The sequence below is a fragment of the Neovison vison genome, chromosome X, assembly GCF_020171115.1.
Source record: "Neovison vison isolate M4711 chromosome X, ASM_NN_V1, whole genome shotgun sequence".
Lineage (NCBI taxonomy): Eukaryota > Metazoa > Chordata > Mammalia > Carnivora > Mustelidae > Neogale > Neogale vison.
This window is the reverse complement of record NC_058105.1, coordinates 107159173-107171613: the sequence shown is the minus strand read 5'-3', so window position 1 is coordinate 107171613 and position 12441 is coordinate 107159173. Positions and strand designations below refer to the sequence as shown.

General features: G+C 40.2%; 1 protein-coding gene and 1 non-coding gene across 2 annotated transcripts in view; one reads left to right on the top strand and one right to left on the bottom strand.

Moving 5' to 3' along the window:
• LOC122896689 (interleukin-1 receptor accessory protein-like 1) overlaps positions 1-12441 on the top strand; it is a 320014-nt gene that overhangs the window by 33994 nt on the left and 273579 nt on the right. The gene's annotated exons all lie outside the window — the stretch shown is intronic.
• On the bottom strand, positions 12288-12357 carry LOC122897863. The gene has a single exon (XR_006382693.1). It is a non-coding gene; the product is annotated as a small nucleolar RNA U2-30 (small nucleolar RNA).

The window sequence follows — 12441 nt, the reverse complement described above, 5'->3', positions numbered from 1 at the left end:
TTTTGTGTCTTCTTCAATTTCTTTCATGAGTGTTCTATAGTTCCTCAAGTATAGATCCTTTACCTCTTTAGTTAGGTTTATTCCCAGGTATCTTATGGTTCTTGGTGCTATAGTAAATGGAATCGATTCTCTAATTTCCCTTTCTGTATTTTCCTTTTTAGTGTATAAGAAAGCCACTGATTTCTGCACATTGACTTTGTATCCTGCCACGCTGCTGAATTGCTGTATGAGTTCTAGTAGTTTGGGGGTGGAGTCTTTTGGGTTTTCCATATAAAGAATCATGTCATCTGCGAAGAGAGAGAGTTTGACTTCTTCATTACCAATTTGGATACCTTTTATTTCTCTCTGTTGTCTGATTGCTGTTGCTAGGACTTCTAATACTATGTTGAACAAGAGTGGTGAAAGTGGGCATCCTTGTCTTGTTCCTGATCTCAACGGGAAGGCTGCAAGCTTTTTCCCATTGAGGATGATATTTGCTGTGGGTCTTTCATAGATAGATTTGATGAGGTTCAGGAATGTTCCCTCTATCCCTATACTTTGAAGCGTTTTAATCAGGAACGGATGTTGGATTTTGTCAAATGCTTTTTCTGCATCAATTGAGAGGACCATGTGGTTCTTCTCTCTTCTCCTATTAATTTGTTGTATCACATTGATTGATTTACGAATGTTGAACCATCCTTGTAGCCCAGGGATGAATCCCACCTGATCATGGTGGATAATCTTTTTAATGTGTTGTTGGATCCTGTTGGCTAGGATCTTGTTGAGAATCTTAGCATCCATATTCATCAGTGATATTGGTCTGAAATTCTCCTTTTTGGTATGGTCCTTGCCTGGTTTGGGGATCAGAGTAATGCTGGCTTCATAGAAAGAGTCTGGAAGTTTTCCTTCTGCTTCAATTTTTTGAAACAGCTTCAGGAGAATAGGTGTTATTTCTTCTTGGAAGGTTTGGTAGAATTCCCCAGGGAATCCGTCAGGTCCTGGGCTCTTGTTTTTTGGGAGATTTTTGATCACTGCTTCAATCTCGTTATTAGATATCGGTCTATTCAGGTTGTCGATTTCTTCCTGGTTCAATTTTGGTAGTTTATATTTTTCCAGGAATGCATCCATTTCATCAAGGTTGCCAAGCTTATTGGCATATAACTGTTCGTAGTAACTTCTGATGATTGTTTCTACTTCCTTGGTGTTAGTTGTGATCTCTCCCCTTTCATTCATAATTTTATGAATTTGGGATTTCTCTCTTTTCTTTTGGATTAGTGTAGCCAGTGGCTTATCGATCTTATTGATTCTTTCAAAAAACCAGCTTCTAGTTTCATTGATACGTTCTACTGTATCTCTGGTTTCTCCCTCATTGATCTCAGCTCTAATCTTGATGATTTCCCTTCTTATGTGTGGAGTTGGTTTGATTTGTTGTTGATCCTCCAGTTCTTTAAGGTGTAGAGACAGCTGGTGTGTTCTGGATTTTTCAATTTTTTTGAGCAAGGCTTGGATGGCTATATATTTTCCCCTTAGGACCGCCTTTGCTGTATCCCATAGGTTTTGGACCGAAGTGTCTTCATTCTCATTGGTTTCCATGAATTGTTTCAGTTCTTCTTTGATCTCCTGGTTGATCCAAGCATTCTTAAGCAAGGTGGTCTTTAGCTTCCAGGTGTTTGAGTTCCTTCGGAACTTTTCCTTGTGATTGAGCTCCAGTTTCAAAGCATTGTGATCTGAGAATATGCAGGGAATAATCTCAGTCTTTTGGTATCGGCTGAGTCCTGATTTGTGACCCAGTATGTGGTCTATTCTGGAGAAGGTTCCGTGTGCACTTGAGAAGAATGAGTATTCTGCTGTTTTAGGGTGGAATGTTCTGTATATATCTATGAGGTCCATCTGGTCCAATGTGTTGTTCAATGCTCTTGTTTCTTTATTGATTTTCTGCTTCGATGATCTGTCTAATTCTGAAAGAGGCGTGTTAAGATCACCTACGATTAGTGTATTCATATCAATATGACTCTTTATCTTGATTAACAGTTTTCTTAAGTAATTGGCTGCTCCCATATTGGGAGCATAGATATTTACAATTGTTAGATCATCTTGGTGGATAGTCCCTTTAAGGATTATGTAGTGTCCTTCTGTATCTCTGACTACAGTCTTTAGTTTGAAGTCTAATTTATCTGATATGAGAATCGCTACCCCAGCCTTCTTTTGAGTCCCATTGGCATGAAAGATGCTTCTCCACCCCTTCACTTTCAGTCTGCGTGTATCTTTAGGTTCAAAATGGGTCTCTTGTAGACAGCATATGGATGGGTCCTGTCGTTTTATCCAATCTGCAACCCTGTGCCGTTTTATGGGTGCATTGAGGCCATTCACATTGAGTGTGATTATTGATAGATACGTTTTTATTGACATCGAGTTACCTTTGAAGTCTTTCTTTCTGTAGACTGTCTCTATATTTCTGTTCAATGCTATTCTTGGGATTTTTCCTCTTTTATAGAACCCCCCTTAATATTTCCTGCAGTATCGGCTTGGTGGTTGCATAGTCTTTTAAGTCTTGCCGGTCTTGGAAACTCTTTATCTCTCCATCCATTTTGAATGTCAGTCTTGCTGGATAAAGTATTCTTGGCTGCATGTTCTTCTCATTTAGTGCCCTGAATATATCTTGCCAGCCTCTTCTGGCTTGCCAGGTCTCTGTGGACAGGTCTGACGTTATTCTGATGGGCTTCCCTCTGTAAGTAAGGAGCCTCTTTGCCCTGGCAGCTTTCAAGAGATTATACCTACAATTATAATTTCTCAATTTGACTATCAGGTGTCGTGATGTTTTTTTGGAGTGTATAATCTTGGGTGGAGACCGTTCAGCCTCTAGTACATGAACGCTGGTTTCATTCGCGAGATTCGGAAAGTTTTCATGAAGGACTTGTTCCACGACATCTTCTAGACTTCTTTCTTTCTCCTCCCCTTCAGGAATTCCAATAATTCTGACGTTGGAACGCTTCATGGCATCACTTATTTCCCTAATTCTGCTTTCGTGGGATCTAAGCTGTTTGTTCCAGGCTTCCTCCTGATCCTTTCTCTCTATCTGTTTGTCTTCCAGATCACTAATTCTATCTTCTGTCTCAGTTACCCTAGCTTTGAGAGAGTTTAGATTGGATTGGAACTCATTGAGAGCATTGTGGACCTCCTCCCTGGTAGCTTTAAGCTCCGCCCTAACATTGTGAACATCCTGTCTGGTCGCTTTCAGTTCGGCTCTAATCAATTCTGTTTGGTCATCCATGGCTTTCTCCAACCTAGCTATTGCCTGGATAATTGTTAGCCTGAATTCTCTTTCGGACATATTGTCTATGTTGATAGCCGTTAGCTCTGTTGCGGAAGGTCCATCCTCTGTATTTTTCTTCTGTTGGGCATTCCTCCTCCTAGTCATTTTGGTGGGAGAAGACTGAACAGATGTAGCTGGATGTATCAACTCTGGTGCAGTCAAGGTGCACCCTGGAACACTTCCTGATCTCCGTCTCAGAGAGAAGCCTCAGTCTGGGTGCAGAAGCTGAATAAATTCCCCCTTGGACGCTGGCAATGCAGGTTCCAAGTTAAAGACCCTGGGGGCGCAGGATCTTTTGCTCGTCCCCAAAGCCAAGGCAGTGGCGGCTGTCTGGGAGCTCCTGACCGCCAGAGAGGTTCCAAGCAGCGATCGCACACTGAGATTTTGCCGCCGGCCGGGGCTGGGAGTGCCCGGCTTGCGCGCACCTCTTTTCAGAGGCGGCTGTGGGTCGGGCGCGCGTCTGGGGCACTGAGAACGGGGCGCTGGTCCGTAAGCCGCAGGCTGGGCTTTTGCGCGCCTCTGTCCGGGGAAGAGTTTCGCGGGCGCGAGGCTTAGACTTTGAAACAATGGCCCGGGGCCAAGAAGCGCCCCAGGGCCTTAGAAACCCAGGAGAGCTGGAGCGACGTGCACGCGCATCTCAAGCTTTGTGGTAGGGCTAGCGCGCGTTCTGCAGACCGGCTCCCATCCCCTCACAGGAGCCGGAACCCCGCGCTCTGGGGCACGCTGGCGGCTTAGGGACCAGGAGCCGGTTTCTCCGCCGCACTCTCTCTGCCTCCGCGCCGGGGAGGCCGTCTGGGACCGGGGACTCAAGCCCCTGTCCCTAGCCGCCCCGATTCCCACAGTTTGCCCCCGCGATCCTTTGCTCTTTTGGAGTGCTTTCAACCAGTCTCCGAGTTAATGCTGGTCCCCAGACGCAGGGCACTCTCGCTCGTATCGGGGTATTACTTTTGCACCGGTCGCCTCTGGTGGCTCCCTCCCCCTTTTGTTTATCTTCGATCTCAGTCCGCAGTTCCCATTCCGCTTTACGTGCTCACTGGCGTCTTCTGCCCCTGTAGAGATCCAGACGTGTATAATTCTGATCTCAGGCTGATTTCATGGGTGATCGGAGTTCTTTGGTAGGTAATCAGCTCACTTTGGGGTACCAGCTGAAAAGACGCCTCTTCCTAGTACCCCGCCATCTTGTCCTCCCCTCAAGTTTTGGTTCTTTTTCCAACCTGGGTTAAACAAATGTCCTAACACTAACTTGTATCTCAGGGAACCCTGTGGGTCCTTCCAGGGATAAAACTTTCTAATGCAATAAAATATTAAAACTGAACAATTTTCTGATTTTAGCAAGTTTTCTGAATGGCATATCTCTTCATAGTGTGGGAGAGGGAAGCCAGCTCTTCTTGAAAGAGCATACTCTCCAAAAGCCAATAAACCATTATCCATTATTTCAAGAAATGCTTATTAAATGTGCAGGTACTAATCTAAACCAGGATTTTTTTTACCCTAAAATGATACCATGGCCAAATTAACATCCCAGGGTGACTTTCCTTGGCTCACATAAAATTGTAATGAGAGTGGAATTATATTTAGGCACCTGGTACAGGACATAGCATGTAATAGACTCTGAAGAAAATCTTGTTTCCTCCCTCTGGCATATAAAGGAACACCAAAATGAAAAAGCAACAATAATACATTAGCTACATGTCTATCTTTGTATCAAGGGGTAGTTTGACACCAGAACTGCCACAGTCAGTTTTCTTTACTCTGATGCAAACCATAGTAAAATTATATTTCAAAAAATATATAAAAAAGAAAAAAGCAATTAATATTCCCTCGTCAGTTTCAGCCATAGTAACCATGTAAGTTGGATGCTCTCTATTAAGAGAACATCTCTTTAACGCAAATGAAAATAAAAGAGGATTGTAATGATGATGATGTTGATGATGATGATGAAAACTAGCATGTATTGAATGCCTACTGCATACATCATTCCTAACGCTTTGTATATAATACCTGTATTATAGATGACATAATAGCTTAGAGCCCCTTGTTTGTTGGCTGCATTTCACCATCTATTGCCATTTGATAGATTCTGTAGATGTACTAAGTCCATTCTTCATTCACTTTATAAAAAAACAAGTTCTTATTTGTGGAAGGTGCTAAGCACTGTGATAAATCAAAGAATGAATTAAGCAGAGATCTCCTGGGGCAGTTATTATTGAGCAGAAGAGATAGATTATTCACATAATAGGATGCAAAATAACAAGTTTAGTATAAAACATGGATCATAAATGGAGGCAGTAAATTTTCCACCAACATGAAAAGTTTCCAGCACACATGGAATTTGAAGTCCTCTTCCAAGGAGAGCAGGAATTTGGACATGGAGATGTCAAAAAGTTTTTTTTTTAAACTAAACTTTTAAGGACTTTATTTAGATGGGTTATTGCAAAGAGGGAGACTATTGCAATATGAGGAAGACTTTGCAACAGCAAGGATATTCTGAGTATAAGATCTGCAAACATCTCAGGATTTACGCAAAAGGAGTTTTTCTTTTATAGGGAGAAGAAAACAAAGCTAGCAAGAACAGAGTGTGGGGACATAGTGAACAGAAGCGGCATCATGGGACAGCACATCAGAGAAAGTTCTATCCTGAGGCCAGCCCTTTCTGTGGAAGGCCTTTTAAAGAGCAGCTGTATGCTGGCTCAGGATGAGGGTATGTTGAAGTTGGGGGTCTGAAGGAGGAAGAGAATTTTATCCAAATTATGGCTACTAAGCATTTTGTTCTGGTTGATCAGTGAGGATAGCAGTTTAGCTAATCCTTTATGAAGAAAATATAGGAATTTGGAGGGTCTGCACCTGGCCTCGTCATAGGTAAACCAAGGAGCATCCGTGAGTTTTATCTAAGTTATAAGGGGCAGGGTGGATTTTTACAGTAAGCTGTTACCTGGAACAATAAAAGAGAAGGGGAATTTCTTAAACTTTGCTGTTTTCTAGGATAATAGGGCTTGGGTGAAGTTCAACATTATCAGTGCTGTGGGAATAAAAAGAAAAAAAACAGTGAGGACTCCTGATGAGCGAGGTGTTCATGAGAGGAGTTTCATTTAGTCAGGATGTGAAGATTTTGAAGAAAGATTACACTAATAATAATAGCAGCTTTCTGAGTGCCAGGCTGTATTCCAAACAGCTTACATCTGTTAACTCATTTAAATAATCTTCACAACCATCCAATGATACAGGTACAATTATTCCCCCATTTTATAGACAAGTAATTTAAACTCCTCAGAGGGTAAGTAGCTTTGTCACACGGCTAGTCAGATGTACAGCTGGGGCTGGGAGGCATAAAGCCCATGTCTCCAAGTAGTTGGCCCAACCTCTTTTCATTCCTTCAAACTATTCCTTTAACCCAGAGAGAGAGGCCTTAAAACTGCTGAAACAAGGGAAAGGGGACATACAGTGAATTTCCACTTTCCAAAAATAATTGACTCAACAAATACACATAAGAGAAATTGTGGGACCCAGAAGAAAGAACAACATAGAAAACTCGAAAAAAAAAAAAATCCGAGTTCAGTTGTGGTGCACTGGCAATAGCAGCAGCCAGTGGAACTGTGCAAAAGAAAATGACAGCTAATAGGGAAAGTTCTGGATGCAGAGAGTAAGAACCAAAAAACTCAACCAGTCAGGGTAGAAGGGAAGCCCACTGCTTTGTGTGCTTTCTTTTTGTGTGGGAATGGGTCAACTTAATATTGTCATCTTTATAGGCCCAGGTTTCCAGGCTTCATTCTGCCATGAATGAGAGTATGGCAGTCCTTAAGGTATGAGCGGTAGGTGGAAAATGCCTGCCACTTTAGTCTTTAAGAACATCTTTGAGTTATACTCAGCCATCCCCACTAGTACAATTTAGCCTTCTAGAGCTAAGGACAGTTGCTGAATACAACAGGCTTTCAACTCACCTTCCCTTAATCAGCTATGTTTACATTTATTTCTAGTGTTCATAACCACCATTGTTTTTTCCTAATAATTACCTTGTGATTCAGTACATTCAGTCTAATGAGCCAGAGTAAAGTGTACATAATACATGGTTGAAATTTTTACAGAAAATATTGTTACCCATTTAACATGTAAAGAATTGAAGTTCAGCTAGACAGCATAGTTTATGTAGCAATGCTGATTGCTACAGCCAACAGAGATTTTATTGGAAATGTAATGTGATAATAAAAGCAGTTAACCTCCCCTGAGTCCATTCTGTACCTCTGTACCAATGGTAAGCACATTCACATCCTTACCTCTTTCCATCTTCCCAGGAACATATTAGTGGGGGATGATATGGTTTCTACTAGTGAACAAACTGAAGTTAACAGAATTTAATCACTATGCCCAAGAGTTTGTACTAAATCCTTAAAGCCAAGTTTTGAGCCCAGACCTCCTTGATTTTAAAAATCTCCTGTCTTGCTAGTTTTGGATAAGGAAGATGTGGTCCATATACACTATGAAGTATTATGCCTCCATCAGAAAGGACGAATGCCCAATTTTTATAGCAACATGGATGGGACTGGAAGAGATTATGCTGAGTGAAATAAGTCAAGCAGAGAGAGTCGATTATCATATGGTTTCACTTATTTGTGGAGCATAACAAATAACATGGAGGACAAGGGGAGATGGAGAGGAGAAGGGAGTTGAGGGAAATTGGAAGGGGAGGTGAACCATGAGAGACTATGGACTCTGAAAAACAACCTGAGGGTTTTGAAGGTGGGGGGGTGGGAGGTTGGGAGATCCAGGTGGTGGGTATTAGGGAAGGCACGGATTGCATGGAGCACTGGGTGTGGTGCAAAAATAATGAATACTCTCTCTGCTTGACTTATTTCACTCAGCATAATCATATGGTTTCACTTATTTGTGGAGCATAACCAATAGCATGGAGGACAAGGGGCGTTAGAGAGGAGAAGGGAATTTGGGTAAATTGGAAGGGGAGGTGAACCATGAAAGACTATGGACTCTGAAAAACAATCTGAGGGGTTTGAAGTGGCGGGGGGGTGGGAGGTTGGGGTACCAGGTGGTGGGTATTATAGAGGGCACGGCTTGCATGGAGCACTGGGTGTGGTGAAAAAATAATGAATACTTTTTTCTGAAAATAAATAAATTGGAAAAAAATAATGAATACTATTACGCTGAAAAAATAAAAAATTAAAAAAAAATTTTTTTAAAAATCTCCTAAAACTTTCCACTCTGAATCAATCACTCACATTTTCAAGGCTGATCAATAACAGCTCTGCTACCTAATAGCAATGTAACCTTGGGTAAATTATTTAACTACACTGTGACTTTGTTTATTAATCTGAAAAGTGAGGGCAATCCTATCTTTATCATAGAATCATTGTGAAGATCTAATCAATTAATATGTGTAGGGTATTTAAAAGACCTACTTAGCCACTATTTTTATATATTAGCTGTAGTTATTGAACATAATAATTGAGATGATAGTGAAACCATGCTCTCTTTCTTAAAAACTCAAAATGAATAGCCAAACTCAGTATCTCAGTATGACTTTGTGTGCTCCAGCATTAAGACTGATCATATATTGGGGCGCCTGGGTGGCTCAGTGGGTTAAGCCGCTGCCTTCGGCTCAGGTCATGATCTCAGGGTCCTGGGATCGAGTCCCGCATCGGGCTTTCTGCTCAGCAGGGAGCCTGCTTCCCTTCCTCTCTCTCTGCCTGCCTCTCTGCCTACTTGTGATCTCTCTCTGTCAAATAAATAAATAAAATCTTTAAAAAAAAAGACTGATCATATATGTGTATATATTCTTTGTACCACCATACTCTTCTAGCAGTTTAATCTAAATAAAACAACAGAGAAAAATAAAACTGCAGAGAACTAGCAGCATTAATTTACTCAAAATTGAATTCACATGTAATTTTGTAAAACATCAATTGGGAAAACTCTTTTGTGTCTATCTTTAAACTTCTCTGAATTCCTAAAATAAAAATTGTATTTGATATAAAAGGATAGGATGGCATCTTTGACAACTGGGTTTTGGGAAACTTAAAAAAAAATAGGATTAAAAGAGTCAACATAATATTGAAGAGGAAGAACAAAACTAAAGGACTGATAATACAGGACTTCGATACTTATTATAAACTACAGTAATTAATACATTGTGGTATTGGTAAAAGAACAGACAAATAGAAGAATAGAACAGAATAGAGATCCCAGAAATAAACCCAGATAGATAGAGTCAACTGATCTTTGACAAAGGAACAAAACAATACAATGGAATAAAGTTAGTCCTTTCAACAGATGCTCCAAGAACAACTAGACATCCACAGGCAAAGATAAATCTAGACACAGGCCTTAAATCCTTCACAAAAATTAACTTAAAAAGTATCACAAGCACATATGTAAAATGTAAAACTGTAAAAATCCTAGAGGATAACATTGGAGAAAATCTAGATGACCTTGGATTTGGTGATGACCTTTCAGCTAAAACACCAGAGGTATGATCCATGAAAAGAAAGAATTTATAAGCTAGACATCATTAAAATAAAAATTCTCCTCTCAGAAGAATAATGTTAAGAGAATAAGAAGACAAATCACAAACCAGGGAAAATATTTGCAAAAGACATAACTAATAAAAAAATGTTATCCTAAATATACAAAGAACTCCTTAAATTCAACAATAAGAAGATAAACAACCTGGTTAAAAATGGACCCAAGATTTTTTTTAAAGATTCTATTTATTTATTTGACAGAGAGAAATCACAAGTAGACGGAGAGGCAGGCAGGGAGAGAGAGAGGGAAGCAGGCTCCCTGCTGAGTAGAGAGCCCGATTCGGGGCTCGATCCCAGGACCCTGAGACCATGACCTGAGCCGAAGGCAGCGGCTTAACCCACTGAGCCACCCAGGCGCCCCGGACCAAGATTTTAATAGACACTTTACCAGAGAAGATGTACAGATGACAAATAAGCATACGAAAAGACATACCACCTAAAAGTCATTCAAGGAAATGCAAATTAAAAAGGACAGACTACCTATTTATCAGAATGGCCAAAATCCAGAACACTAACATCAAGTGCTGGCAAGGGTATGGAGGCACTAAAACTCTCATTGATTGCTGCTAGGATCAGGTGCAAAATGGTAGAGCTACTTTGGAAGACAACTGAAGGTTTCTTTTTCTTTCTTTCTTTCTTTTTTTAATTATGTTCAGTTAGCCACTGTATAGTACACAGTTTTTGATGTAGTGTTCAGTGATTCATTAGTTAAGTATAACACCCAGTTGTCACCATAGCATGTTCCCTCCTTGATATCCATCACCCTGGAACCCCTTCGCTTATCCCTCTCCACTTTGAAACCCACAGATTATTTCCCACAGTTCATAGTCTCTCATGTTTCACCTCCTTCTCTGATTTCCCCCTTTTTGGATTTCCTTCCCTTCCCCTATGATTCTCCATGCTATTGCTTATGTTGCACATGTGAGTGAAACCATATGATAATTGTCTTTCTCTGCTTGACTTCACTTAACATAATACCTTCCAGTTCCATCCATGTTGATGCAAATGGTGGGTATTCATCATTTCTGATGTCTGAGTAATATTCCATTGTATATATGTACCACATCTTTATCCATTCATCTGTTGAAGGGCATTTCAACTCCTTCCACAACTTGGCTATTATGGACATTGCTGCTATGAACATTGGGGTACATGTGCCCCTTCTTTTCACTACATCTGTGTCTTTAGGATAAATACCTAGTAGCGATGGTTTCTTAAAATACTAAACATATTCTTATCATATGATCCAGCAATTGTTCTTCTTGGTATTTACCCAGAGGAGTTGAAAACTTTTGTCCATATAAAAACCTACACACAGATACACACAGATATTATACCAGCCTTATTCATAATTGCCAAAAATCAGAAACAACCAAGACATCCTTCAGTAGATGAATGCATAAATAAACTGTGGTACAATCAGAAAATGGAATATTACTCAGTTCTAGAAAGAAATGAGCTATCAAGCCACAAAAAGACATGGAGGAAAATTAAATGCATATTAGTAAGTGAAAGAAGCCAGTCTGAAAAGGATACATACTGTATGATTCCATCTATATGACACTTTGGAAAAAGCAACTATGGAGACAGAGAAAAAAACAGTAGTTGCCAGGATTAAGGGTGGGAGAATGAGATGAATAAACAGAGCACAGGAGTTTTAGGGCAGTGAATACACTTTGTACAATACTATGTCATATATTTGTCCAAACTTAGAATGTATAACACTGAGTGAACCCTAAAATCACTATGGACTTGGGTGATTGTGATGTGTCAATGTAGATTTATCATCCATAAGAAGTGTGCAACTCTTGTGGGGTATGTTGATGATGGGGGGATCTGTACATATGGGGGAGGAGGGAGATATAGGAAATCTCTGTATCTTCCCCTCAGTTCATTGTGAACTTTAAACTGCTCTTTAAAAAATAGTCTTTTATAATGAAATAAGTTAAGAATTTGCATATCATTGCCCTTGTAGGAAGAATCAGGATCACTAAAATGTAAGAAATATTTCCTCATATTTCCCATTTGTATGGAACATGGAGATATTAATACTGCCTTGACTCACTTGCTCCCTATGGTGGTTGGGCTCCATGAAGCCTGAATAGAGCCCGAGTTTTCTTGTCTAAAATATAAGTTGGTAAGTGTGAACTGGTATTAGAGATCCAACAGGTCACAAAAGAAGTAATAGGGAAAGGACTAAGGTACAAAAACAAGGCTCCTTCCTAGAAATTCAAATATAGTTTGAAGTAAAAGTTGTTGAAGTTTGGGGTGCATCTGAGTATTGGTAGTAGTGCTCACTTGCCTCAGCACAGGGCTCTTAGAGTTTGTGACAACTTTATGCTCTCGAAAGTATGTGTGTGTAAAGGATTCAGGCTGAGTTTAAAGGTTTGCAACAGGGATTGCATAAGATATTGTGAAAATTGTATGGAAAATGATTTTAAATATTATTTTATTTCATTTTGTTCTGAGTTCAGTTCAAGTATAGAAATCTTCATAGTTATAAAGGTCTATAGTGAAACCATTTTATCACTGTTCAGAACTGATTAGTCTGTTCTACACACACATACCCTCCCGTCTCATTTGTCCATCAACAAGTCCTCAGTTATCCAGTGACACTTT